Source organism: Eptatretus burgeri, chromosome 1, assembly GCF_056783735.1.
Source record: "Eptatretus burgeri isolate ZD-2024b chromosome 1, Ebu_testis_v1, whole genome shotgun sequence".
In the NCBI taxonomy this organism is placed as follows: Eukaryota; Metazoa; Chordata; class Myxini; order Myxiniformes; family Myxinidae; genus Eptatretus; species Eptatretus burgeri.
Genome location: NC_140961.1, coordinates 58,466,526 through 58,493,839, shown reverse-complemented (window position 1 = coordinate 58,493,839; position 27,314 = coordinate 58,466,526). Strand labels below are relative to the sequence as shown.

The following is a 27,314-nucleotide window of genomic DNA, read 5'->3' as shown; positions in this document are numbered from 1 at the left end:
TTTCTGTTCTGTGTTCGAGCTCTTACACGAGTCTAGACTTTGTATTCAAATAAAAACAAAAAGATGCAAGCAAGTTCAAAACAAAGACCAAATTTCTGAGTGCTCTTGTACACCCTCACATGCAGCCAACTACTACGAATCAGAGAATCAACATATTACGAAACATTAAATTGCATAAGATTTGAACATTATTGTGGGGCGGCTTAGCTGATCAATTGTGCACTTTCTCTTAAAAGCATGAAACTTGGCACATGGTTAGAGTAATACAATACAAAGATTTTTAGTCCAGGGGCCACCGGAAATTGCACCCCGTATGGTGGCCATCTTGGATTTCAAAATGGCCACCAGTGTGGACCTGTTTTGTTAAATATCTCCTTAACTAGTACAGATAGACAGTTGAACTGCCTATACCTACATTTTACAGCTCTCGGAAGCCAATGGTGACATAAAACGTTTGAAAATTGTGGCTGCCATCTTGAAATCCAAGATGGCCACCATTGACAAAATATTTTGCTCAATATCTCATAAAGTAGTAACGATATCAATACAATTTTGAAAAACTTTTTGGTGCGATCTCAGTGCTCTTACATGCTCGAGCCATCTATCGTCACCGGATGTCTTCTTCCGGGCCAGAGACTTAAGGCATATTTCTGGATCTGGTGAACTTTACGCTTGCCCTAACAGGATTTTTTTTTCTTACTGCATTGGTGTAGTACTACATTTACGCTTACTACATTGGTGTAGTAAGTTGGCAAAACATCGAGTTTCTTCGTGCCAGCTGCACCACCAAGAATGATTCGACCACGATCAGTGCAGTCATCAGGTTGTCTTGGGTGCTGGAATAATGAGATGCCGGGTCCATGGAAAGAGTCTTTAGCTGTTGTAGAACTTGGGTTAACATAGATATTGTCAACAGCGGATGTAGTAAACAAGTTCTGCTTCAGGTTTGGTGGACATACAGCCTGTTCCAATGTGTAGAGTAGGCACACACTATTTCCCATATCAGCAGAAATCTGAATAACTCTAGCATACGTGGTGCCGATACCAAGCTGGAAGAGTTTCTCCACAAATTCTCTTCCTGGTTTCTGCATGTAGTTTCAACCCAATATAAATTGCCAGTGGGGTTTCCCGTTCCAGACTCTCAAATTAGTGGGTTTCTTCTTTTGCTTTCGGGCATGCTTGACTGCATTGAACTTAAGCTGTGCCAAGCTTAGTGAAGCTGGGTTAGAAGGTTGGTACGCCTGGTCCTTAATGCTAGGACCCTCCAGTATCATGATGACTAATGATACAAGTGAACTAGACACAGATTCCTCCTGACATGTTGCACTAAATGAACCATCAAATGGCTTGGATTTATCAAACAGATGTCCAAGGACTATCTGAGCCGCCCGTGCAAGGTGCACTGCAACACTGTCACTGTCCTGTTGACACACCTTTGCCAAGGCATGTCCAATGTCCTCATCAAACATTACCAAAATGTCTCTGCCCTTTTTAGTTGCTCTCATGTCAGGAAAATGGGCAAGAATTCGCTGCTTGAGCCTTGTAGATTGTAGATTGTATGCGCCTTTCCTGCTTGATTCCGAGTTAGTCCAGCCTGGAGGAATACAGGTTTGATAGATCAGCAAGCTTAAATGCAGGAGCAATGGTGGCATCTTCCACATGGGTTTCCTCAATATATGTCACAAGTTCTGCAAATGCTATGCAACAGAGCATGTTATCGAGATTCTTGGTGCCTTCTTGCTCCGTTTGGACCATGGATGCATGATAATAGAGAGAGGCTAAGCACTTTGCATGGTATTTTGCTTCAAGAGCAACCATATCTCCGCCACTGAGACGTCTCAGCAAGTCATCGTCTTCTAGAAGTGCAGCACACTCTCGAACACGTTTGTCTGTTTTGAAAGTAGAAACCTCATGAAGTTTCTCTTTTCCAGATGACCGCCCACAGAAAAAGCAGAGCTCTTCAGAAATTGATGATGCAGAACTTGACCGAGTGCACTTAGAAACACCAGATGTACCTTCACCTGCATATCTTTAGAACGCTTCCCTTGCACATTCCAGTTTTGAATTGTTGTACATAAGCCTGCACGACCTATGCCAACGTGCATAACGAGCAATGAAAGCTTCCTCGACACCATGACCTTAGTCAAATGTGTCAATGTTTATTGTTTTAGGCAGCAGACCAAGGTTATTAAACTCGGAGATTACCAGCCAATGTTTTGTACCCTGCGAGTGTTGCTTCACCTTGTTCACCTTTTCGTTGACTGGGAAACTGAACCTTTTCAGTGGTGTTCTGTTGACAAAGAATGCAGAGTTCCCACTGGAGTAACTCGACCCATTTCAGCATCTGGCTTAGATGGATCCACAAGTTTGATGCGCTTTGCCATCTCCAGTTGCAGATGAACAGGCCTATGTAGGGTTGATCACTTGCGCAGTCACCATAACAATGGATGATGTCCCTGAAATGAGTAGATGCATAACTACTACCAGTTTCATAGTTTAATCAATATTTTAAAGCATCAAAAATTTGTCTCTGAAATGTGAGCATAGACCTTTCGAGCAAAATAGCTGTGGATGGTGAGATTTCAAGATGGCAGCCACAATTTTCAAACATTTAATATCACCATTGCATTCCTAGAGCCCTAAAATGTAGTTATAAGCATTTCAACTGTCTATCTGTACTAGTTAAGGAGATATTTAAAAAAACAGGTCCACACTGGTGGCCATTTTGAAATCCAAGATGGCCACCATACGGGGTGCAATTTCCAGTGGCCCCTGGACTAAAAATCTTTGTATTGTATTACTCTAACCATGTGTCATATTCCCATGGAAATGGGTTGAAAGTTGACAGTTTTGCTTTTGTAACATGCAGAATGTCATAACATTCACACGAGATTCGGAAATGCCACAAAACCGATGTATAAATACTGACGTAAACAAACATTCAATGAAACTCCGACAGCAAAATTGCAATCCCCATTTCCCACAATCTTGTATTTCTGTCAGGAATAGTCACCCCAACATTGCATCTTCTGAACGAATTAGACTCATGCCTAACATACAACATATACAAACACACCAAGTCAATGGGTAAAAACACTAAATTTCTGCTTTTGAGCAAATTTTATCATCAGGATGCCACATGTCCCACTTCAGTGGGCATGTTCCAGTTTCCCCATTTACCAACCTCAACCAAACTCTTAGTGCACCGGTGCAAGTTGTCAGGTCATCGAATATCTACACAGCACCTTCTGAAAGTATTCACACCCCTCGACTTTTGTCACATTGTGTTCCGTTACAGCCCAAGTTAAAAAGATTAAATTTAAAATTTTGTCACAATCTACACAAAATACCCCATAATGACAAAGTGAAAGCATGTTTTTAGAAATATTTACAAATTAATTAAAAATGAAAAGCTGAAATGTCTTGCATCAATAAGAATTCATCACCACCCCCACCGCTCCAACCCCCCTTCTTGGGTATGTCTATCAGCTTTGCACATCTGGATTTGGGGATTTTCTCCCATTCTTCCTTGTGGATTTATTCAAGCTCTGTCAAGTTGGGTCACTCAAGGACTTTCACATTCTTGTTCTGAAGCCATTCCAGTGTTGCTTTGGCTGTATGCTTGGGGTCATTGGCCTGTTGGAACGTAAATCTTCACTGCAGTCTTTTGCACTCTGAAGCAGGTTCTCTTCACGGATTTGGCTCAATTCATTGTTCCCTCAATCCTTACAAGTCTCCCAGTCCCTGCTGACTGAAAAGCATCCCCATAGCATGATGCTGCCACCAACATGCTTCATAGTAGGGATAATGTTATATGGGTGATCTGTGCTCGGTTTCCACCAAAATAAAAATAAAAATTAAATTTAATCCGTTTTAAATTCAGGCTGCAACAACACAATGTGACAAAAGTCGAGGGGTGTGAATACTTTCTGAAGGCACTGTATTGCCAAATAAAATTGCATTCCCAAGTCAATCATGAAGCAGATAGATTCTGATGCTTTGATAATTTTGGGGTCACAACACTTTTACATATAGCAAGTGAATAGGATTACTCAACAATGGCACAACAACCTACAGCAAGCACATAACTTGGTTTTAAAATTCCAATAAATTTTTTGTAAATCCATCATTCCATTTAAAACATATTGGTGAACACACTCGGTTCCACGAAATAAGATATGCAAGGCGATTTAAAAATCAATAAAAATTGTGGGTTGGCATCACCAACTTTGCTCACTCATCCAGCTCAACTGTTGGATGGGAAAGGAAATCTGTTTGCCTTACAGTGAAGAATATGCAAAGACAAAGAGGCAAACACCTCTTCTCTTACACCTATTGCCCACACACACTTATAACTTGAGGGATATGCTGGCATGCATAACTTATTACTCCACCTGAAGGATACCCAAGAACCTATAATCAAAAAAATAAAATACATAAAAACATTGAGATGTGTGTTTTATATATATATATATATATATATATATATATATATATATATATATATATATATATATATATATATATATATATATATATATATATATACACACACACACACACACACACACACACACACACACACACACACACACACACACACACACACACACACACACACACACACACACACACACACCAATCAGACAGTTGTCATCTTTGATTGTGCTTTTATCGTTTAAAAATAGGACTCAAAGAAAGAACAAAGCCAATAAAAGACAAAAAGTTTAAAATAATAATAATAAATCAAAGAAAATGACGTCCGACAGATCTTTTCAAGCCAACACAAGTCAAGTTGCCAAAATAAAGAAATAAATAAATAACCCAGCCAAGACAAAACTCATTAAAACTTGACGCAGAGCAAAGAACATATTCGGTTGGTGGTGACCAAGCTGTTAAAACACTGCTACATCAAATCAAATTGGCCTGTTTGGTGTTCCCATCTGACAATATGACTCAATGGTGAGACCACCGGTTCAAATCCATTGTTGGCGTTTCATTTGCAGCCTGTTACTGCTGATTGCATCATTTTTGGAAACATGGCTGTGCCGCTGATGTGCCGCACAAACAGTGTCCCTGTTTCCAATAAAAGCCGGTACTCATTTTGCCAACCTTGGAAGGATGACCGGCTGAGTCAACCCACCTGATGTTATTTCAATGGTCCAACAAGGGCTTGAACTCAAGACCCTTTAAGACCTTAAGCCACACACTTTTTTCTGGGTTTTTTTTCCATTATATATTATCTCTCAAACTCCCTCGACTCATTTTGTCACCATTTCCTGCAATACTCCACTTTGTCCAAGCACCTAATTGTGGCACCCGAAAATTACCACAATCAATCATTTTCATAACCTTCTATCTCAATAAACTCATTCTGTTCAAAATCTGCAAACAATTTTGTTTTGTTTTTTCCCCTCACACAGACAGATTATCCGACATTTACGTTGTCTTTTCAGTTCTTCTGCAAATCTCTCTGCCAAATTCATGCAATCAACTTTGCCAATGAATGAGGACTGCATTCTTACAAACCTACCAGGGCTTTCTACTATTCAATAAGACCATCAGCTGTTTCCATGTTGCAAACACTGGGTTGGCCTGTTCGGCATTCTTATTCAAGCTCACGATGCTGGGTAACGTCATGCGGGCGCGATTCGTTACATGATCCCAGGTTCAAAATCCATAAAGTATGTGGATTTGATCAATTGTCTATTAGCATTCCTGAAATTCAAATGCAATGATCATGCAACACCCTTGTCCTGCAGGTATATATATATATATATATATATATATATATATATATATATATATATATATATATATATATATATATATATATATATATATATATATATATATATATATATATATATATATATATATATATATATATATAAATAATGTGTGCCATTTTTGCGCATCTCCTCCCAAAACCACTGGTCACACAAATTGAAAAAAAAAATCTCCATATTAATTGCCAAGGACCAAGGCAGGACAGGACAGGGTCAAGGAAAATAGATTTGGAGAACAACATTTTCGCTATTCACAACAAATGCTCACACAAATCATGCGTGAACCCTGCAGTGTGGCTTCGTGACAAGTTGCAAGACTGCCGAATAGCTGTGCGACGGCTCCGGACACGAGACATCAATACACCTTTAAGGAACCTGGCAAGTGATGTACACACATGCACTCATCCACGAGCCTTTGGTGAAGTCTATTGTTAAAAGTTCTATTTTATAAATGAACAAAAAAAAAAAAAAAGGGTTCTGTTTGTACCTTTCAATTGTTGTTAGCACACAAATTTCACTTCTCCATGTGTCCCATTCAAAATCTGACTGAACCTTGATGCTATTTTTGATCGCATCAGAACTGGATTGGACCGAACCATGCACAGACTGCAAACCGAGCGGTGATTGCAAGAACGTTTGATATGAAATGACTGATGGAGCAAGCCTGCTGTGATAGGGTATGATCCGGACCAGTTGGGGTAACTTCAGACCTCCACTGCTTTACTTCGGCCACAAGTGAACAGCTAACAGATGGCACACTACTTACAACACAGAGGTAAAGGATGAAAAAAAATTGATAAAAGCAATGCAACAGAAAAGTTATGTTGGCTTTCTGTGCATTGATGCAGGAACATTTCTGTCAGGAACCATCAAAACAAACAAACTAACGTTATGGACGGATTCAGATGAAACTTGGTGGACAGGTTGGGTGTCTGCCAAATACTAATCAATTTTTTTTGTGAAGATCTGCAGATACGAGAATTTTCAGCTTCTTTTAAAAGCTTTGGAACCATTTTCTGTAACAATCTTAATCTCCCCCACATGATAAGCTTTATGGTGCCCTGAACACCACCACATTTCCTGCGGTGTCTGTGCAAGCGCACCGTGCATTCTGGGGTGGAATACGTCATTTTGAAAGTCACATATCGAGAGATGGCGCCAAAAATCACTATGTAGCATGCCATTTGAAAAAAAGTTATGGAAGGATTGTGACAAAACGTGTTTGGCTGTATGAGCAGGATGTACCAAAAATTTGTGGACGAATTCAGATGAAGCTTTGTGGACAGGTTGGGTGTGTTACAAGGGCAGATTAATAAGCTTTTGGTGAAGATCTGAATCAGACTACAAAATTTTTTGAAAGATCAGGCTAAAAATAATATTTCAAAAAGTTGTGGACAGATGATGACAATACTTGGTGGATGAGTAGGGTCGGTGACAAGAACAAGCCGATCCGATTTTAGTTCAGGTATGGATGCAGATCCCGCCCATCAGTGGGATACAACATGTACTGTTCAGCCTGGCGGAGGTATGCACTCTGAGTGCGGGTGCGGTTCGAGTTTGAACATGTTCTACTGTCAATGCCATCTCGTGCAGGTTTAAAGATTTAAATGCCACATATAAAAGTTCCAATTATATTTTTCTATCACTTAACACCCCCTCTCATCTCCACTGCATTCCTCCAACCACAAGATTTATAAATGTATATACATTATATATATATATACACACATATATATATATATATATATATATAAATAAATAATCACTGAAAGACCTGCTGTTTTCAATATCTCAACATCACAACACCATTATTAACCTCAATGTTGTGAAAGCAGCACATTGAGCAGCACTTCTGCAATATATACATACATACATACATACATAACACCAGACACCAATTTCCTCCACATCACCATTCCCACGACGATGGTAGCAAACATTGCAGGTAACATCAGCAGGGGATACCTGCACCCCATTTTCATACCAAGCTGCCATGGCAGCCAAGCTCTACCAGGAGCATGCAAGTCATGCATCATAGAATCCTGCAAACGCACAGTGAACCCATTATCACTTGCGAAATAACAAATGACGAGTGGTTAAAATTTGACCCAGACTTGTTTACAAAAAGGCAGCAGTGGTTGTTGCTTCACCTTCAAGTGAATTGTCTTACAAACCCAAGTGTTACGGTAGCCAATACACTTACTCACGGGTATCCTGCCTTCGTGCATGCACTGAAAAACTCAAGATGGGACCAAATAATTATTACATTTCTGATCAGCTAAAGCAACAACGCAGTTCAATTACAGATAATTGGCTGTACAGTACAATGATAATTACCTGCAGCAATACATCTATCAAGGATAACTTATTAAAGGGTGCATCAAGCAGCACTCTTCATGTAATATACTCGTAGGGGTACCCAGCATTTTTTTCCTAGAGGCCTAAAACACTTTACGCCCACGAAGGAATGGGGTCAGAGATCATTTTATATTACTTTTCACATGGCTACAAAGGCTTAGGCACCATAAGAGTAAATAAAATTAAAATTTTGTTCAAACACTCCCTTATGAGCCTCTGACAGTTGGACGATGACCATGACAACATGCACACACCTTATAGTATAGATATCACAAAGTTTTCACGAATTAGGCCAAGAAGAACCACTGTCCTGCACATATATATATATATATATATATAGTAATTCTAGATATTGAAGGCCCACTGATCGAACAAGTGCGTGGCCAGAGCTAGAAAATACTACGAGAAGCAATGCCGTTTATGAAATGTATGTGCAAGCTTATGCACAAGTATTAAAAAAGGTCCAGGTCAAATTTGAACAATCTTGGTATTTAAAGGTCAGTCAGATTTGATGATACAGTAGTTTCGAACATGATCAAAGATTGACGACGATGTTATTGGTCAGGGTGGAGAGATAGAAGTGGAGAGCTAAGTTTCCTGAAATGAATACTGTTGTCACCAAATCATACATACAACCTGTTAAAAGAAAAAAAGATGAACAACAACAATAAATATCAAGGAAAATTAAACCCAAGTGTTAGTTATGACTTTATTTTCCATAAATCTTGGATTTAAAGAAAAACAGATAAATGAACAGGAAAGGCACTCGATAGAGCGCATACCTCTGTCCTGTAATGCCTGATCCATGAGAACATACCTGGCCCAATACATTGAGATAGAGCTATATGTCATTGTTGAGCCCAATCTCTCAATGAGGAAGAATCACTTTAAAAAATTATCCGATCTGGATCTTCACAAAATTGAATCAATTCGTCCTTGCTACACACCCAACATGTCCACCAAGTTTCATCAGAATCCATCCACAACTTTTTGAGCTATCCTGTGCACAAACAGACAGACAGACAAAGAGGTGAAAACATAACGTCCTTCACCTTCGGTGGCAGAGTTAAGTAAGAATAAAAATGGAAAGGAGATGAAGGGGGCAGGTAGTTCTTCTGAATCTGCCACTTCTTCTCAAAGTGTCAACCAACTTACCACGTCATGCTATTGCTTGAACAAATTTAAAAATAAAAATACTAATAAAAACATTTGCTTTACATCAGCAAATTAATGCAAGACCGAGTGAGGGGAAACTAACAATCAATGGCGGTGGAGCTTTCAAACACTAGGTGTGCATTTGAGGCGGCTGGCCAAGTGAAATTATTTATGAGCACTACATGCTGAAGTAGTGAAGGAGGACCCAAAAACCAAGCACATTTTGTTGTACGTACCAGCTGCTATCACTTGAAATCTGAATGAGCCGACAGCTGTGAAAACAATACAGGAGCTTTGAATAAATTGCAGCAACAGCAACAGCACGGTTAGAACTACTCAACCCAATCACCAGTGATCCTCAAAAGAGCAAGACATCAATTGAAATGCTACACACACAGCATGCAACTGATCAGATGAATGATTAAAATATATATATATATATATATAATTTTTTTTTTACATTGGACTCGTGCTCATGGAGAAGCATGTGTACACAACATTACTCAGTCTCCAGTGCTCTGACCAAAGCAGTCTCATGGAAAGAATTATACTGGGTGGGTTGCCTTTGCCCCAGCAGTCATCAGGACTTGAGTTTTGCAATGTTTGGCGTTCCCAGAACAACTCACCTACTCTGATGAAAGAAACCAGGGGGTTAATTCAAGTCCACCAGCAATCAATGGGAGTACATGGGGTCACAGTTTGATATCCAGAGCAGGGACAGCACACTTTGTGGTCAACACCCTGCTTACGAAGCACAAATCTGGCAGTTTATAGTAGGATGGAGGAATGAACCCAGGCTAGACGTCTCAAAGGTTAAGTATGCTACCTCTGCTGCATCCTTTCGGATGTTAATACAATACATGTATTCCAGATTTGTACCTGGGTTCCCAGCATCACAAGCCATCAGTTCAGATCGGAACTTTAAGTAAGTCAACGAGTTCAGGACAAGAATTGAAAATGAATAAATAAAATCTGGCTCAAAAAGTGTGTGCATGTGCGTGTGCGTGTGCGTGTGCGTGTGCGTGTGCAAATGGGCAACTGCATAAATCACTTTCATCACTTCTTTGCCAGAGGTGAACGTCCACCTTCAAATCAGCTACTTTAATTGATCGATTCTGCAATTCAGCAGGCAGCTGCCCAAAATCGAGATGGACTCGATGCCAGCGCTTTTAGTAGCCTTGACGACAAAATAATCTCAGATATAACTAGAACGGGCACTCTGTAGAGCGCATACCTTTGCCGCCGCAACTTTTTTCCGGGCACATTTGAAAAACGTCATTTTAAAACGTCCATGACGTCACAACCGTCAGTCCGATTGACGTCAAATTTGGTGTGTAACCTCCTTGAAGGCAGTCCAACAAATGGAATGATAAACACTGAAAAATAAAAAAGTTGAAAAATGACGTCATCTTTTGACGCACTTCCGGGGACGGCACGTCCAATCGGGGACTACCATTCTGAAAGCTCGTAGTTCACTGAACGTTTTAACGTTGGTTTCAAGTCAATAGCTCTATTAGATCTGAAGCTATGCCTACAAGTATATTTTGACCTTGACTACAGAGTTAATTGGCAAAACATGTACATCAATAAACAGATATTTTGGTACTGATCCTAATGCCTAGATTTGGGAGACTTTGCTTTATAAAATATATAGATATTTGAATGTAAAATATCAGGACATTTTAGCCACAATTGAAAAACGTCATGTTCAAACGTCAATGACGTCATAACGGTCAGTCCGATCGAAGTCAAATTTGGTGTGTGGCGCCCTTAAGGTAAGTTCTACAAAACGGTATGATCAAAACTGATGAGATCGAAAATTGAAAATTTACGTCATCTTGTGACGTCATTTAGACGCACTTCCGATGACGTTACGTCAAATCCGACACTACATATCCGAAAGGTATCTCGTCATGGAACAATATGGCGGTGGTTGCATGTCGATAGCTGTATTATGAAGGAAGTGATGCTCAAGAGTGTTTTTGACCTTTTCATGACCTTTAACCCGATCGCTCCCAGAATCAAATCAAATCGTCCTTGGATACTCACGAATCATCCCACTAAATTTCATGCAATTCGGTTTAATACTTTCTGAGTTATGCGAATAACAAACACACATATTCACAAATAAATAAATACACAGTGACCAAAAAAACATAACCTTTCGCAGAATGCGAAGGTAACTAGAAGGGCACTCGGTCGAGCGCATACCTCCGCCACGTCACATCTGATCCACGAGAACATATTTTTTGAAATATCATGCCGTACAGTACAAATACTTTTTGGTGTAGAATAACTTTAAAAATCAAATAATTATTGTATCCAGATTCACATCTGCACCAAAATCAAATCAATTTGTCCTCGTCACACATCCAACGTGTCCACAAAGTCTCATCCAAATCAGTCCACAAACTTAACATATCGTCCTATATGTCATTTTTTGCCATATCTCTCGATCATGAAGAATCACTTTTTAAAATTCCAGTAGTCGGATCCGGATCTTCAGCAAAATCTAATCAGTTCGTCCTTGTCACACACTGAAGCTGTCCACAATTTCATCGGGATCCGTCCACAGCTTTTTGAGATATCCTGTACACAGTCAAACAAACAAAGGCAGAGGGGTGAAAACAACCTCCTTCGCCTTCAGTGGCGGAGGTAATGATCGCTCCAAGGATAGAAACACCCTTCATTGTTGATCAGCAGATAAGGACAAAGTTAAATGAAAACATTCCTTTGAGGCCTTCATGTGATAGCTTACAACTGTGAAGCACAATGCTGCAAAGAACACCTCTTGTAGGGTTGTGTACAATATTTGTTCTTGACAAGACAGCCTCAACTTTTAGACTTCTCCACCCCATGAACTCTCACACAACCAAGCTAAACACCACCCCGTTTACCTTTACCCATTTACGAAAGGCACATATACATGACATTTGATTTTTTTTTTTTTCCAAGGACACACAACAAAGAGTATGACAGGTTGTAAGATGCCACACAGTGATCGAGTTTGACCCACAAGTCAAAACACATTCCGTACAACATAATGGGTAAAATTCGGATGGCGTACCCAATCCAAAAGCAATGTCCACACTCGTTTCCAGAGCATCGGTGCTAGTCTTTCAGAAGAGAATACCCCGAGTGGTTTACTGTTGCCTTTCCCAGTAGTTGTGGCAAGGGCAGGAATTCAGAATGGTGGCCAGCACACAATGGTATACTCTTGTGAAAAGTCTTCAACATCTGTCAGCAAACGCTAGCAGAAGGGTCCGTGGCTCAAGATGCCGTCTGAGGAATTGCGCATTGGTGTAACGGCTCTGCCTGTGAAAAACCAAGGTGACAGCTTTATAGTCCGGTCAGAAATCGAATCCAGACCACAGCCCCCAAAAGCAATAAGCTACACATCTCCGAGCTATCCTGTCAGCCAACGGACATTGTATGCCCACCTTAAAACGTCAACAAGCATCTATATAAACCAGATGGCTTTAGCATTCGGTTTTGTCACTAGCATACCGATATGGCTGGTTGATATTTTCTTTCAGCAACAAGTCAAAAAAAAATAAATAAAAAAAAAAAAGGAGGTGAACAGGTTATGCTTGCATCTGAACAAGGAACTTTAAAAGAAGGCTAGAATTCAGCACCTTGTCAGCAATCTTCACATTGCATTTATAACTCTGTTAAGGAATCCGGGCTTGCAAACGTGTAATTAGAGCAAATCTGCTTTCTACTGCAAGGAAGTGAAAAGTACATGCAACAACACCTATGTAAACACAGATGTACCATGCTGGGATGGTAAAACAATCAGCTGAAGTGCTGTGCCAAACACAAACACATTGTACGAGTAAATACCGGCAGATGCATCCAATAGCAATACACCAAATGCATACCTATGTGGGGACATAAAAGGTTACACAAACAAGATACAGGAATGTAGGACAAACCACCCCATCGCTAGTAACACATATTTTAAAAGTAAAGTTCAACTCGGCATACACACAAATATATGTGTGTATGTGTATATATATATATATATATATATATATATATATATATATATATATATATATATATATATATATATATATATATATATATATATATATATATATATATATATATATATATATATATATATATATATATATATATATATACATATATACGTATATGTATATACATATATATATATATATATATATATATATATTGTTGTGGTTACCAAATTCGCAAACCACCATTCAGGTCCCTTAGGTGAGGTATCTCGGCAAGTATATGTGTAGTTAGGCCCAAACCCGTTGTCTAGTGGGAATACATGTCATTTATACGTGCTGCGACTCTTCAGGATAGCCGTTTTTCTTTTACTATCTTTATTTTGGACCAACCACCATGATTACCACCACAACCACAACATCAACCACCAACCACAACACCGCTTCACCACAACCGCCACGACCTTCACGTCACACCTCGCAACCGTAGCATCGCCACCGTTCTTGCCCCGCTGTGGGTACCGGTGTTGGACTCGTGCAGGGCGCACGTTGAACAGCGTGTACAAAATCACGGATTTTGTGCTTCAAAAACGGATCAAAAACGACACACGCCCACTTTTTGCCGTCCAATCGGTGAGCGAGGGGCGATTTGGCCCCGCCTCCAGAACGATCGATATATGCAAATTTGTGGATCAAAAAGCCTTCACGCCCACTTTTTCTCGGGCCAATGGGGAGCGAGGTGAAAGGTCAAAGGGAGGGGGTCAAAGGCGAAGCTACGGGGGGATAAAAGGACCGTGTTCGTCAGTCAGAGAAGTGTGGAAGTCTGGAGCCCGAAGCCTGCAGTAGCTGGAGAAGCTGAAGAGAGTCGAACAAGGAGAGCCCAAAGAAGAGTCCAGGGTGGAGAGTCCAGAGGCGGAGAGGCGGCAGCGGCGAAGGCAGACGAGGGGGTGCTCGCGACGGTGCCGGGAGCTGCACGCCCGAGGAAGGCCGGCAGCGCGACCTGGCCGAGGTGGAAACGCACACCATGGATAATAAAGATCCTCTATACCCCGAGCATCAGCAACCCCCTCCTGTTTCCCCCCGCGCTGAGATAGTGCGACCAAGGGGGCCCCGTTCCCACCCCCTGCCAGGCACTGTCCGCGAGGCCCGCGGAGTGAGGCGCCATCGCCGCTCCGCGTCTCATCACCAGACGGGTAGGCGCGACCCGGTCTCGGCCTCAGGCCCGCCTCATCCTTGAGGGTATTTCTTTTCCTTGGTTTTGGGTATGTGTTGTCGGCGCCGTCTGTGAAGTAGAATTGTACAAGTGTTGCCGTGTGCTCGGTAGTCGGTATTAGCTCTGCATTGTCCTCGCTTTTATATTTGCTTTTTGTGTAAATGGAATTGTGTTTTCTTTTTTTTGTGTGCTTTTGGTGGAATTGTATTTGTGTGCTTCCCGTGTGCCGCGAATAAATGTGCTTTATTGTTGAACTGTTCTCCCGCTTCGCTTCGTCTTTTCCCCCATTGAACCCTCATCTTGCTTCACGTAAAGGGTTGGTAGTGGGCTGAATACGCCCGATAATTAATCGAACCGTCGAGGTCGACGATAACACCGCTCGGTTATTCTGATAGTACGGAACGGGTCGCTTAAGTGGCCCGTGTCCGAAGTCGACCTGCGGCGAGGTGCGATCGCCCGGTCTACCCTCCGCGTGGGTACTTAGGTAGGTCGAATTTGGCGAGCAACCCTATCCCACGCGGGGGCTGATTGGCTCGATCGCGGTGAGACCGAAAGGTCCACCCGTGACTGGTTCCCGGCGTTAGTCCGAGAGGGTCACGACTGGATTGTCCGTCCGGTGGGCGACGTGCCGCGATTCGAGTTACGTGGCCGTCCGCACGCCGGCGGGCGCGAATCCGCAACAATATATATATATATATATATATATATATATATATATATATATATATATATATATATATATATATATATATATATATATATATATATATATATATATATATATATATATATATATATGGGTCTGCAAAACCACATGCCTCCAACACACAGCGATCCCCAGGCAGTTATTTTGTAAGTCTTCAAGCAGTCAGACCTTCCCCTCACGTCTAGTGGGTTAACGGGATGAAGTGTGTTGCGTGGGTCTTATAGCTAGGTCTATTAACGATATCTGAGTCTTCTATTGCAACCCTCTTCTTTTAGCCATGGAACAAATCAAACAAGCAAGCACACAAGCCATGGAAATCACGATGAGTAATAATCACACTACGATGCCTCCCGTGGTTTGGAACCAACAAAGCATACTACACAGTGTACCATTAATGCATTCAAATCTGCACCTCACCTTGCTTCACCCCTCGCTCACCAAACCGCACCAGTTCGACCACAAACACCTACCGCATACGGGAAAATATTTCCGCACCTCCTCGTACCTCTGAATCACTACAATTTGTCACTATACAGAGGAGTGCTGCACGACTCGGACTGCCCTCAGACCACGCGATGCGGGGCCAAGCAACAGACGTAAATAGCTCGACAGCATCTCACCAGGAATGTCCCAGGTGAGCACGCAAGATTGATGTCCCTTGTCCAGTCGCCAGAACACGGCAAGGAGGGGTAGCGCGAAGGGCGATCCAGGTGTTTGGTACGGGGCCCAGGTGTGCATTTTGGCCTGGATGAGGGGGCCCGTGGGTGGCGGGTGTGCATTGCCATTCGGCATTCAGACTGCACGAAGAGCACGGTCAGGGCCAGTGCGCCAGCTCATACCCATGTTGAGTGAGGAGCCATGTCGAGCCGGATGGGCGTGGTGAGGGATTTGAGTTTTTCCACATTTTCTTCTTTGTCAATGATATTCTCCTCACATGACTCAGACCGTGCTGTTTGCAGCCAAATTTGCATATGCACACCAAACCCTTGTTTGAATCTGCATGACAACCAAAACTGCAATTTCCACCACAACAGACTTCTTTAACACAAAGCCAGCAATAACCATCATGTCTGCTTCAGACATACATCATACTTTATTTTCATTCAAACACCATCATTCAAGCTCAACTTCCCAGCCTTCCACCATAATTCACATCACTATCACTCAACGACACTTGGACTCCACAACCACACCAACCTCATATTTCTCAACATTACCAAACACCTTCCCACGTCTCAGAACCATTCTCACCTCACCCACGGACACCTTTGGTTCAAGCCCGGAACCAAGCCCAGCACCATTAGAAATGGAGCTAATTAAACCAAGGTGCAAGCGGGCACTAACCATTCTTTCATGTTCCTCTATCAGTGAGGACCACCCTGCTATCCACGCCCTTCCCGCCATTCGAGCGACAGATGGGGACCATTGCGTGTCAGCCCCATGTTGAATCAGGAGCCGACAAACATGGCACAGTCAGAGGACAACTGAAGGCAATTCAGCTCAGCAACCTTGTGGGGATGGTGACATCACCCCAGAACATCTGAATCAATGTGCACGCTGCGCTTATTTATTTATTTATTTATTTTTGTATACATTGTCGAGGCTCATATGAGAGCGAAAACACAACGCACAGCAAGGGGGGGGGCATGAGACAAGAGGGGCAGGAGAGGGAAGGACAAAACAATGGGGAACAGAGACATTTGGAGATTCGTGGAAGGGAGAGGAATGGGGTGGGGAACACTGGGTATACAAAATGGACATTGCAGGGACTTTAGGAAAGAATGCAGGGAATTTGAAGGAGGTAGGTTTGGGGCGGATTAACGGGGGTATAAAAGATTGAGGTTTTTGATTGGGGAAGACAAGAGGTGGTGGTGGTGAACTGCTCTTTTGAAGGTCTGGAAGGAAGAATGGGATTGAAGAGTGTGTGGGAGTTTATTCCAAAGGTGGGGGGGGGGGGAAAAATAAATAAATAAATAAATAAATAAATGAGGAATGTGTGTTGTGAATTGAAGGTGAGCAGCGATTCCTGATTTTAGTAGTTTTACCAGAAGAGGGTTGTTGGCAGACCTTGCGCGCCCTGCAGAAATATTGGGGGGGGGGGCATATTGTTGTGGGCCGTGGTTCGGTGGCAATAAACGACCACTAGGTGGAGCAGTAGAGCAGTCTCCAACCGAACACCCGGGATTAAAAGGTTGTCAGCCCGGATAACACCGTAGTCGACGAGCCACTTGAAGGACCGTGATCGCCAATTCTCAGACACCGTGGGGTAGGGTCAATAGCCAAATTTCAATATACCCAAGTACCCACGTCATCAAATTACCGGGGAAATCACACCTGTCCGAACCGAGTCGCAGGTACCGACTCGGATCCGGCGTAACCGAGCGGAGTTACCAGAGCCACGCCAGTCCCAATGACAACTTACGGCACCAACGGCCTTACTATTTCTCAAGCCCGAACCATGCTCGGCCAATGAAAGAAAACACGAACAACGAACTGGAACATTTAACACGGGGGGGGGGGGGGTATTTATAATGGGACAGGGGAGCAGACAAAGAGCAGAGTTATCCGAATATGAAAATGTAATGTACAATGAACACAGGGCACTTAGACAGTTTCTACTTGCAGGACAGCGCCACACACACCCAAAAGAACTGGACCCCCTCGGGTCTTTATTTTGGCCTTTCAGCTCGGAGGGAAGGTGAGCTGAGGGCAGGGGCATATTCTTGCACCTGTCCGCCTCGTGCGGTCTGGTCGAGCTTGTCCGGTGGTGGGACTCGAACCCACCACCAACAACGCAGCACCAAGGACCACGAACGATGCCACAGACGCCAGCCAGTACGGGAACGGACCAGACGAAACGCCAGCAAGAAAGAAGTCTGTCTCTCTCTCTCTCTCTCGACGACGGAGCGAACCTGCTCTTCCTCGACGACAGGGCGAACCTTCTCTTCTCCTCCACGGCTCACCGCCTCCTCTTATCCTTCGCCTCCCCCGTGGGTCGAGGGAAACGCTGAGGTACGCGCCTCCGGATTGGACGAGGGGCTGTCGGGCAACTCGTGGCCGCAGTTGATTGTACGAGCTCACGGTGGGCGGAGGGAACCTCAACCCAGTACGTGACACGCTGCACGTGGGCGATGGTGCGAAAACGAAGGTGGAAAAACGAAGGATGAAGATTTAAAGATATTAAAAAAAAAAAAAAACCTGTCTATAAAAGTAACTCGTTGCGCACATACGAAAACTCGTAGCGCAAAACACACTAACCCTAACCCTAACATTCAACAGAGGGATGGGACCCTGACTGTAAACACATACTTATCGAAAGAACTGAACTGCGGGCTGCTGTCTGTGTGCGAATGGCTTCCATATGCAAAACAATATCACAGATAGAGCAGGGGGTGGCGAGACCAGAGAGGAGATGGTAGACGACAAAGACCACTGACCTGCCTGCGGTGAGAGAGTGAGAGGCCCAAAGACTCAGCCTCATCATGAGAAACCAATGATCCTACATGCTTTTATTTGGTTTCCACAGCGTGAAGCCGAGAAAGGTGAGAGGTGGGAGCACCAGCCCAGAGGGGAGAGCAGTACTTCATCAGGCTGTGGACGAAAGCTTTGTATATGGTCAGGAGCTCAGGTGGGCCAAAGGACTTTGCACGACAGAGGATTCCCAGTCGGCAACTGGCTTTGGAGGCCAGGTGCCAGGTGCGAAATGTGGCTTTCATCAATTTGTGGATGTTTGCTGCCGAAAGGAATGGAACACCAAGCAAAATCAGCAATCGTAGATAGGTCGTGCTGATCCTCACACGTTCTCTTTTGCGATTAGTCTACTGTGGATGCACAAAAGCCACCAGCAAGGGCAAAGCCTGAACAACCTCTGTTTTTGGAGTGACCACTGACATGCATAGTCTTCCTCAATCGATACAAGCAACACCACATCTCACTCGCACCTCTTCATCACGCACCCAGACACCCCAAATGCTCTTCAATACCCCCCACCCTTTTGACTTGCATGTGCCGGGTAAGTCAGAGATCGCAAATGCCTCAACTTTTCTGGTCTTATCTGTTACTTGTTTACCCTTCCATGGAGCAATTCTGATGGCACCTGTTCGTTTACCAAAGTAAGACTGGTGTAAGATAGTTAGTTCAGGCTCATTCTGCTCTTTGTCTCTTTTCTGCACATCTTTTAGTGCACCACATGAATACTGTATGTCCCAGCTGCAAGTATACCCCTTGTTAATAAACCCCACGTATTTACTGTGCCACATGTTTTTCCTTACGCTTCCTTTATCAATTGGCCAGTTCAACAGCTCGCAGCATCCTTTCCTCCATTGGTCCAGCACAGTCCGCAGTAATGTTAGATGGGAAGTTTCACCCCATGTAATTTACTCTCGTTAGCCAGCGTGCACTCACTATTGGTCGGCAGTTGTTAGGGTGCACGCTGAGGGTATGAACCTCGGTCAATCCAGTCAGCACTTCAGGTAAACGATATGAGACAGGTAACCCTGTTACATTTGACAGAAGTTAATGGACATTCGTGGTTGCTTAGTTATCCATGGCAAGTCAGCCTACAGGGTTGGGAGGAACCAGAGTGCTTCCACTTATGGTAATATCCGAATTGAGTCCATAACAATACGATTATACATCATCCTCAAAACAGAGCGTTGGTTCTATTGAAGCACTTTCTTGGCTTGAGATACATTCCTAGATGGATCAGCACTCCAACATAATGAATCTCAACTGAGGGTGCAGCGATTATATATATATATATATATATATATATATATATATATATATATATATATATATATATATATATATATATATATATAGGTTCACGAGTCAGTAAGTGACCACTATATTCGTTCTGGGTGTGTGTGTCTGTCTGTTGGGTAGTCAATCTATCTACCATCATTTCCGTCAATATGTATGTATGTCTGTCTGGTCCAGTGCTCCGTTAATACAATGGCGATTTCGATGAAACTTGGTTGGTAGATTCATACCATGAACTAGTTGTGTGCAAATGAGAACCGTTGCGATGGACCCATCCGTTGCCTAGCAACGGACCTTTGAAATTTTCAAAAAAATCTCAATTTTTTTTTTTAGAAAATCAAAAATCGGGCCACGAGCGACTGTGGGCAGTACATTCAGCCATTGTCAAAAATTTCCAGCCGGATCCTATGAAAACTGTCAGAGAAGATAGACTTTGAATGAACCCTGGTCAAAAACAATAACAAAAACGAAGTTCCTTATATCTCAAAGACTACGAGTCAGATATACATGAAACTGGTATGGTAGGTTCATGGTATGTCCTAGTTATGTGTGAGAAGGAACTGTTACTATGGATGCTTTTGTTGGCTAGTAATGGCTGAAAAATGATTAAATTCGACTTGATAGACTACCCATGTCTGCCTACGGGCTTGTCTGTCTGTGCCACGAGCATAGCTTCGTGGGTTTTGATCCGATCATGATAAAATTTGGGTGGGAGGTTTATATCATGATCTAGTTGTGTTTTCCTGAGAATAGGCATGCTGCGCCCATTATGGGCGGAGCCATGCCCAAAAAAAACATGCGTTTTTAGGGGGTAGCCGGTTTGAAGTTGCATCTTCTCCGAGGGGGTTTGTCAAATCTGGCAGGGTTTCGGTATTTGGTTAGCCCAATGGCAACTGCATAGCCCCACGGAGCTAGATTTTTCATTTTCATGAAAAGGTCAAGGTCACAAGGTCACGAACAAAGAAAATGTCAAAATAAATAAATAAATTGGGCATCGAGCTCCTCAGGTTTTCAACTGTTTTGAATGAAAGTTGGTTTGCAAGTAGTGCTCTTCGAAGTACTACAACTTTCATCATTTACGTTTTTCCCGATTCCCGCCAGTTTGCCCGTGGCGTCCCCTCGAAGGTCAAAAAATAAAAAAAGGTGAACCGTGTACAATGTACATTGCTCGTGAACCATCGCAGTCTCCAGACATGTTTATAATTTAGGCCCAGATGCCAGTGAAAGCTCACCTACCCTTCATGAAGGACATTGTGGGATCTTTTAGGTCCACCAAATAATGCTGGCAGATGGAACGCCCAGTTTCACATTCATCCAAGGGTTGGCGCACACATCGATAACTCACCCTGCCTGCGTGACACCAGGATGACAGCTTATAGCTCGGTCACAATTCAGACCCAGGCGAGACATGTCAGAAGTGAGTGTGCATACCTCTACGTTCTCCTGTCCAAGAAATAAACATGCACACTACTTAATTTTTTTTTTTTTTTAACTTGTGCTTTACATACTTACATCTTCAAAAATAAAAATAAACCTGAGGTACATATTGGACTATTGTGACTCAGGTGGACAACATCCTGAACAAGAGCGAGAATTGCCTTACAATACATGTCCCAAGTCCAGAGAGGGCATAAGTTTGAAATATTGATGAAACGCCTTGAAAACTAGAACTTGTTCTGCAAGTCTTAATAAAGCCAAGTACCAAGTTTCAGTTGAATACATTAAAGGGTATGGGAAAAAATAAACTCATCGACTGCAGGTGGGACATACGGAGAGCAAACCTGCATAGTCCCCTCTGGTGAACCTGGTAGGGGACTAATCACCTGTCTTGTGTGTTACTTAATTTATCTGCGGTTCCAGTTTGCAGGTCTCATTAAAAACCTTCATAATAACCTCTGTAATGCACACATCACCCTGCGCAATGAAGGTGCCAGTTGTGGTGGTGGTGGAGGTGGTTGGTCGAGGACACTCTTTGCAGAGCATCGACCTCACAGCAAGGCGTGAACATTTCTGTACCTACGAGAAGCAATACAGGACGGGTCACCCACCACTCTATCATGGAATTGATAAAAACACCCTCACCCTTAGGACGGGTCACCACTCTCCCTTGGAATTGATAAAACACCCTCACCCTTAGGACGGGTCACCACTCTCCCTTGGAATTGATAAAACACCCTCACCCTTAGGACGGGTCACCACTCTCCCTTGGAATTGATAAAACACCCTCACCCTTAGGACGGGTCACCACTCTCCCTTGGAATTGATAAAACACCCAAACCCTTCACCCCATCTTGAGCAGCCATAGTACATCGCAGCACACCGGCGAAAGTCAGTCACTTAACAATGCAACAAAGGCTTTAATCCACCCAAAGAGATGATAAATGTAAACGCACCATACCACAACCACAAGGTAAACATAAAACGTACCGTGACTCCTCCAGGTAAACATAAAACGTACCGAGACTCCTCGAGGTAAACCTAAAACGTACCGAGACTCCTCGAGGTAAACATAAAACGTACCGTGACTCCTCCAGGTAAACATAAAACGTACCGAGACTCCTCGAGGTAAACCTAAAACGTACCGAGACTCCTCCAGGTAAACATAAAACGTACCGAGACTCCTCGAGGTAAACCTAAAACGTACCGAGACTCCTCGAGGTAAACGTACCACGACGTACGAGGAAACAGCAATCAACATGCACCACGTGCGACTTGAACCCGAGGCCACAACCAAACAGGACCACCACTCGATCGTTTCCATCACCTCCCCAGGTGCCGTCCATCATTGTCCCGGATAGTAAAAGGTGTTCGAAAGTTTATACACTCCACAGTGAACACTCAAAACGTCATCGTTTCCTCAGCGTCGGCAGCTTCATGGTAATTACCACAGGATACATCAAACAGAAAAACAACTTCATGTTCATTAGAATCATCATCATGATGCTCAATTTAATCAGGTTTAAATAGAAAAAAAAAACAAACAAAAAAAAAAACACAACTGAAGGCACCACCATCGAGTAGAGCCGCCCAGCACGTTCGACCCAGAGGTCCGACGTACGTTTACCTCATCATTTGTGCCCTTCCTTTTGAATGAGGATCTATGGGTCGTTACAAATGGTCTTTTGCCACCACAAGTACCAACAGCTTTCAGGAACGGAGCACGGGGAGGCTGGTTCGGACGACCAAACATCGCAGGTAACTCGTCACGTGGGTCGAAATCTACTTCCCCAGAAGGTACTTGTGAAATGTTTGTTGTTGTTGTTGTTGTTGTTGTTGTTGTTGTTGTTGTTGTTGTTGTTGTTGTTGTTGTTGTTTACCTGGCGAGTTGGAACAACAATCGGTCTCGACCCGCGGGGTTAACTTGGACGACCCTCGGCGCTTTATTTGACACACACACACACACACACACACACACACACACACACACACACACACACACACACACACACACACACACACACACACACACACACACACACACACACACACACACACACACACACACACACACACACACACAAACTCCCGAAGCCGAACGACAAACAAGACGACGAGCTGGGTGGGAAGCCGTCAGGTCCCCGTCCACGCTCAATAACAACTTTACACGTTTCTGGAAGCTTCGTACATAGCAACTCCGGACATCGGCTCGTACATAGCAAGTCCGCACGTACCGGGAAAGAGAGCGCAGAGCACAATAATGGTCGAATCGAGGTCACCACCGAACGGCAAAGGCGTGAAGGGCCACCTCATCAGACCACGCGAACAATGTTACCAGACGGACGGTGAAGCGAAGCCACGCCTACTTAACACTCGGAGCAGGCATCACCTGGTGACGTCACGAGCGCGGGGCGGAGTCCGGAAACTCAGCACGCACACGTGACACAACACCGCACAACACGTCTCGCCTGCACCCACACGAACCAGTCTGCACTCGTGCGGCAATGACGGAATCAGCCAAATGAAAACGTTCCTTCTCATAAGGTTCCAAGGGAGTGCTGCATCAGGGAGTACACAGTCCCGTGTTCCCTATTCCCTGTTCATTACCTCCACCACCGAAAGTGGACGGATGTTATTGTGCGTGGGCTGGGGAGTGGCCTCCAGCACACACCTCCCATCCCCCTCTCCACCCCCACTCCCTCAACTTTCATGATATAAATGGTTTCTGGGACGTTTTCGAATAATAGATTCATTTGTTGTCATTCTCAAAACTCGGGCAGGAAGGTTGACAACAACTATTTGTGTACGAGGAGATGGGGTGTGGTGGGCTCCAAAATTTTCGTTTTTGTTGAAAAAGTGAAGAAATTTTTGACTAATGAACATGCATGAAGTCATGAAGCACACTACCATGCCCCTACCATGGTCACTAGCCACGAGGACCACTACCATGGTCACTTGCCACAAGCCATGAGAGCCACTACCATGGTTACTAGCCACGAGGGCCACTACCATGGTCACTAGCCACGAGGGCCACTACCATGGTCACTAGCCACGAGGGCCACTACCATGTTCACTAGCCACTAGCCACTAGCCACGAGGGCCACTACCATGTTCACTAGCCACTAGCCACGAGGGCCACTACCATGTTCACTAGCCACTAGCCACGAGGGCCACTACCATGGTCACTAGCCACCAGCCACTAGGGCCACTACCATGGTCACTAGCCACGAGGGCCACTACCATGGTCACTTGCCACGAGAGCCACTACCATGTTCACTAGCCACAAGCCACGAGGGCCACTACCATGGTTACTAGCCACGAGGGCCACTACCATGGTCACCAGCCACGAGGGCCACTACCATGTTCACTAGCCACTAGCCACTAGCCACGAGGGCCACTACCATGTTCACTAGCCACTAGCCACGAGGGCCACTACCATGTTCACTAGCCACTAGCCACGAGGGCCACTACCACGGTCACTAGCCACCAGCCACTAGGGCCACTACCATGTTCACTAGCCACTAGCCACGAGGGCCACTACCATGTTCACTAGCTACTAGCCATGAGGGCCACTACCATGTTCACTAGCCACGAGGGCCACTACCATGTTCAGTGGAAATGCCAGATGGATCAATTACCAATATTGCAAAGCCAACACCGTTCCCCATCGTGCAAGAGCACGTTGATTCAGCTAACAACATTCCATCCCATCATGAACAACCTCGACCTCCCTGTGGATGGAATGGCTCCACTGTGGTCCCCGAAGACCATTCTGGAGACATTGAGTGAACTGAACTATCCAGCTATCTTTTCCACATTTTGAAGCATATAGATCCGAAGAGTCGAACCAGGATTGATCTCATCATGGACATATATATATATATATATATATATATATATATATATATATATATATATATATATATATATACATATATATACATATATACACATATATACATATATATACATATATATACATATATATACATATATATACATATATATACATATATATACATATATATACATATATATACATATATATACATATATATACATATATATACATATATATACATATATATATATATACATACATATATATATATATACATACATATATATATATATATATATATATATATATATATATATATATATATATATATACATATCCAGTGCAAGCGTCCATAAAAAACCCAGAGTGAACCAAACGTGTTGCTGGTGGGACCATGAAGATCAAGTCAAGTGTCCCACTCAATGGAAGAAATTTGTAGGATTTGGCCCTTGTATCCATCCATCCATCCATCCATCCATCGGGACCATACCCTGTGTAGAGCGTTGGTGCTGCCGAAGCAGTCTCCTTGTCTAGTGGCTACAATCCTGGATGGGTCACCACTCCGACACAGGATACCAGCAAGCTGGCACTCATTTTATCCGACCTTGGAAGGATGAGAGGGAGAGTCAACCCCACCTGGTATTAATTCAACATCCGAGGGAGATTTGAACTCAACATCCTGGGATCCCAAGGTCAACACCCGAACCATGAAGCCAACACCAGGCATTTGTAGCTAACACACGGCAAAGGATATCATCGAGTTATCAGAGAAGAAAATGACGTGTTTCGCACACTCAACACGACGAGGCAGACAGACGCACGCACACTTCTTCATGCGACTCCACGTGAACAAGCTCATGGAGATCGACAGTTACATCGAGTAATCAAGTCTTGCCGTGTTGGCCTGTACTTTCAGTCACATAATCAATGGCAACATAATCTATTGTACAGGAAATAAACAACGACATTCGACAAAGGCTCATTGATTACACGGCGAGTTGTGGGGCACGTCCGGGATTACCTGCCTCCACGGGATGCGACACGACGAGAGTTTCTGTAAAACAAAGGGAAACAAGATGGTAACAATTGAAAAGTGTGCTACAGGGTACATTAATTTATAAACCTTTACAAGGTAACTTTTATTCTCATCACCGAGTGTATTCATAACTACCAAAGGCTGATAAAGATGCCAGAATAGATCGATAAATAATATATCAACCGGGAGATCGTTAAAACGCCAAATTGTACTTTTTCTTCTTCGTTTTCTCTTCTTCTTTGTGTTACTATTCTACATTCTTCTTATTATTATTATTATCTATATATTAATACTGAAGGACAAATTTTGTGATCCTCCTAGCGGTCGCGTCACGTTTTTCTCGGTGCTGTGACCTGAGAAGTTTTGACACGGTGTTTGTACGTCAAAGTAGACACGTACATACATCAGGGGACTTCTTCACAAGGAGTAGTGTACACCAAAAATGTCGTGTACAAGGACGTTTTGTAGGCCTCATTAGGTAAGGCCATGGAGTACATCGACTGGGATCCGGCTCTTACGAGAGCCGCCACTGGTTGTCATATTGGGCTCATGGAACGGAATCCATCTGTGACAGGGTTTCGGCTAGTTATTATTATTACGAGTACGTGGCCGTACGTGCGTGGCCGTAGGTGCAAAAAAAAAAAACATTTCAAACCGCATGCCAGAAACAACAACCACACAGGCCGTTCCTTCGCTCTCGCGTGCCCGTACGTACGTGACCGTAAGTGCGTGCCCGTACGTGCGTGGCCAGATGTGCAAAAAAAACCAAATAACTTTCAAACAACCACACAGGCCGTTCTTCGCTCTCTTAAACGACGACTGGATTGGGGCATTGTGTTTATCTATAAATGCGCATAAGAAATCGAGAAATTATTAGAATACAGTAAGTCATCACTATCCGGAAGTCCGTACGTTGTAACCCGTAATGGGGAACGTGGCTGAGGATCTCTTCCCCAACGGCGACGCCTACGCAGCAACGTGTCCTGTAATTGGTAACTAAATGGCGCATCAGCCACACCTACCTAGCAACAT

At 43.5% G+C, this 27,314-nt stretch overlaps 1 protein-coding gene across 2 annotated transcripts in view; it reads right to left on the bottom strand.

Annotated features, from left to right (window-relative positions):
* The window catches only part of LOC147034564 (rab11 family-interacting protein 4-like), an 84,563-nt gene extending 60,772 nt beyond the window's left edge, over positions 1–23,791 (bottom strand). Inside the window, exons 1-2 of one of the 2 annotated variants that reach the window (XM_085885362.1) lie at positions 23,640–23,789; positions 12,370–12,617 (exon numbers count right to left, since the gene is read on the bottom strand). The gene's annotated coding sequence lies outside the window, so the exon portion shown is untranslated. Of the gene's footprint in view, positions 1–12,369; positions 12,618–23,639 lie in introns of both variants that reach the window. The other variant, XM_085885352.1, reaches the window with a different exon arrangement.
* Between the last annotated feature and the right edge of the window lie 3,523 nt (positions 23,792–27,314).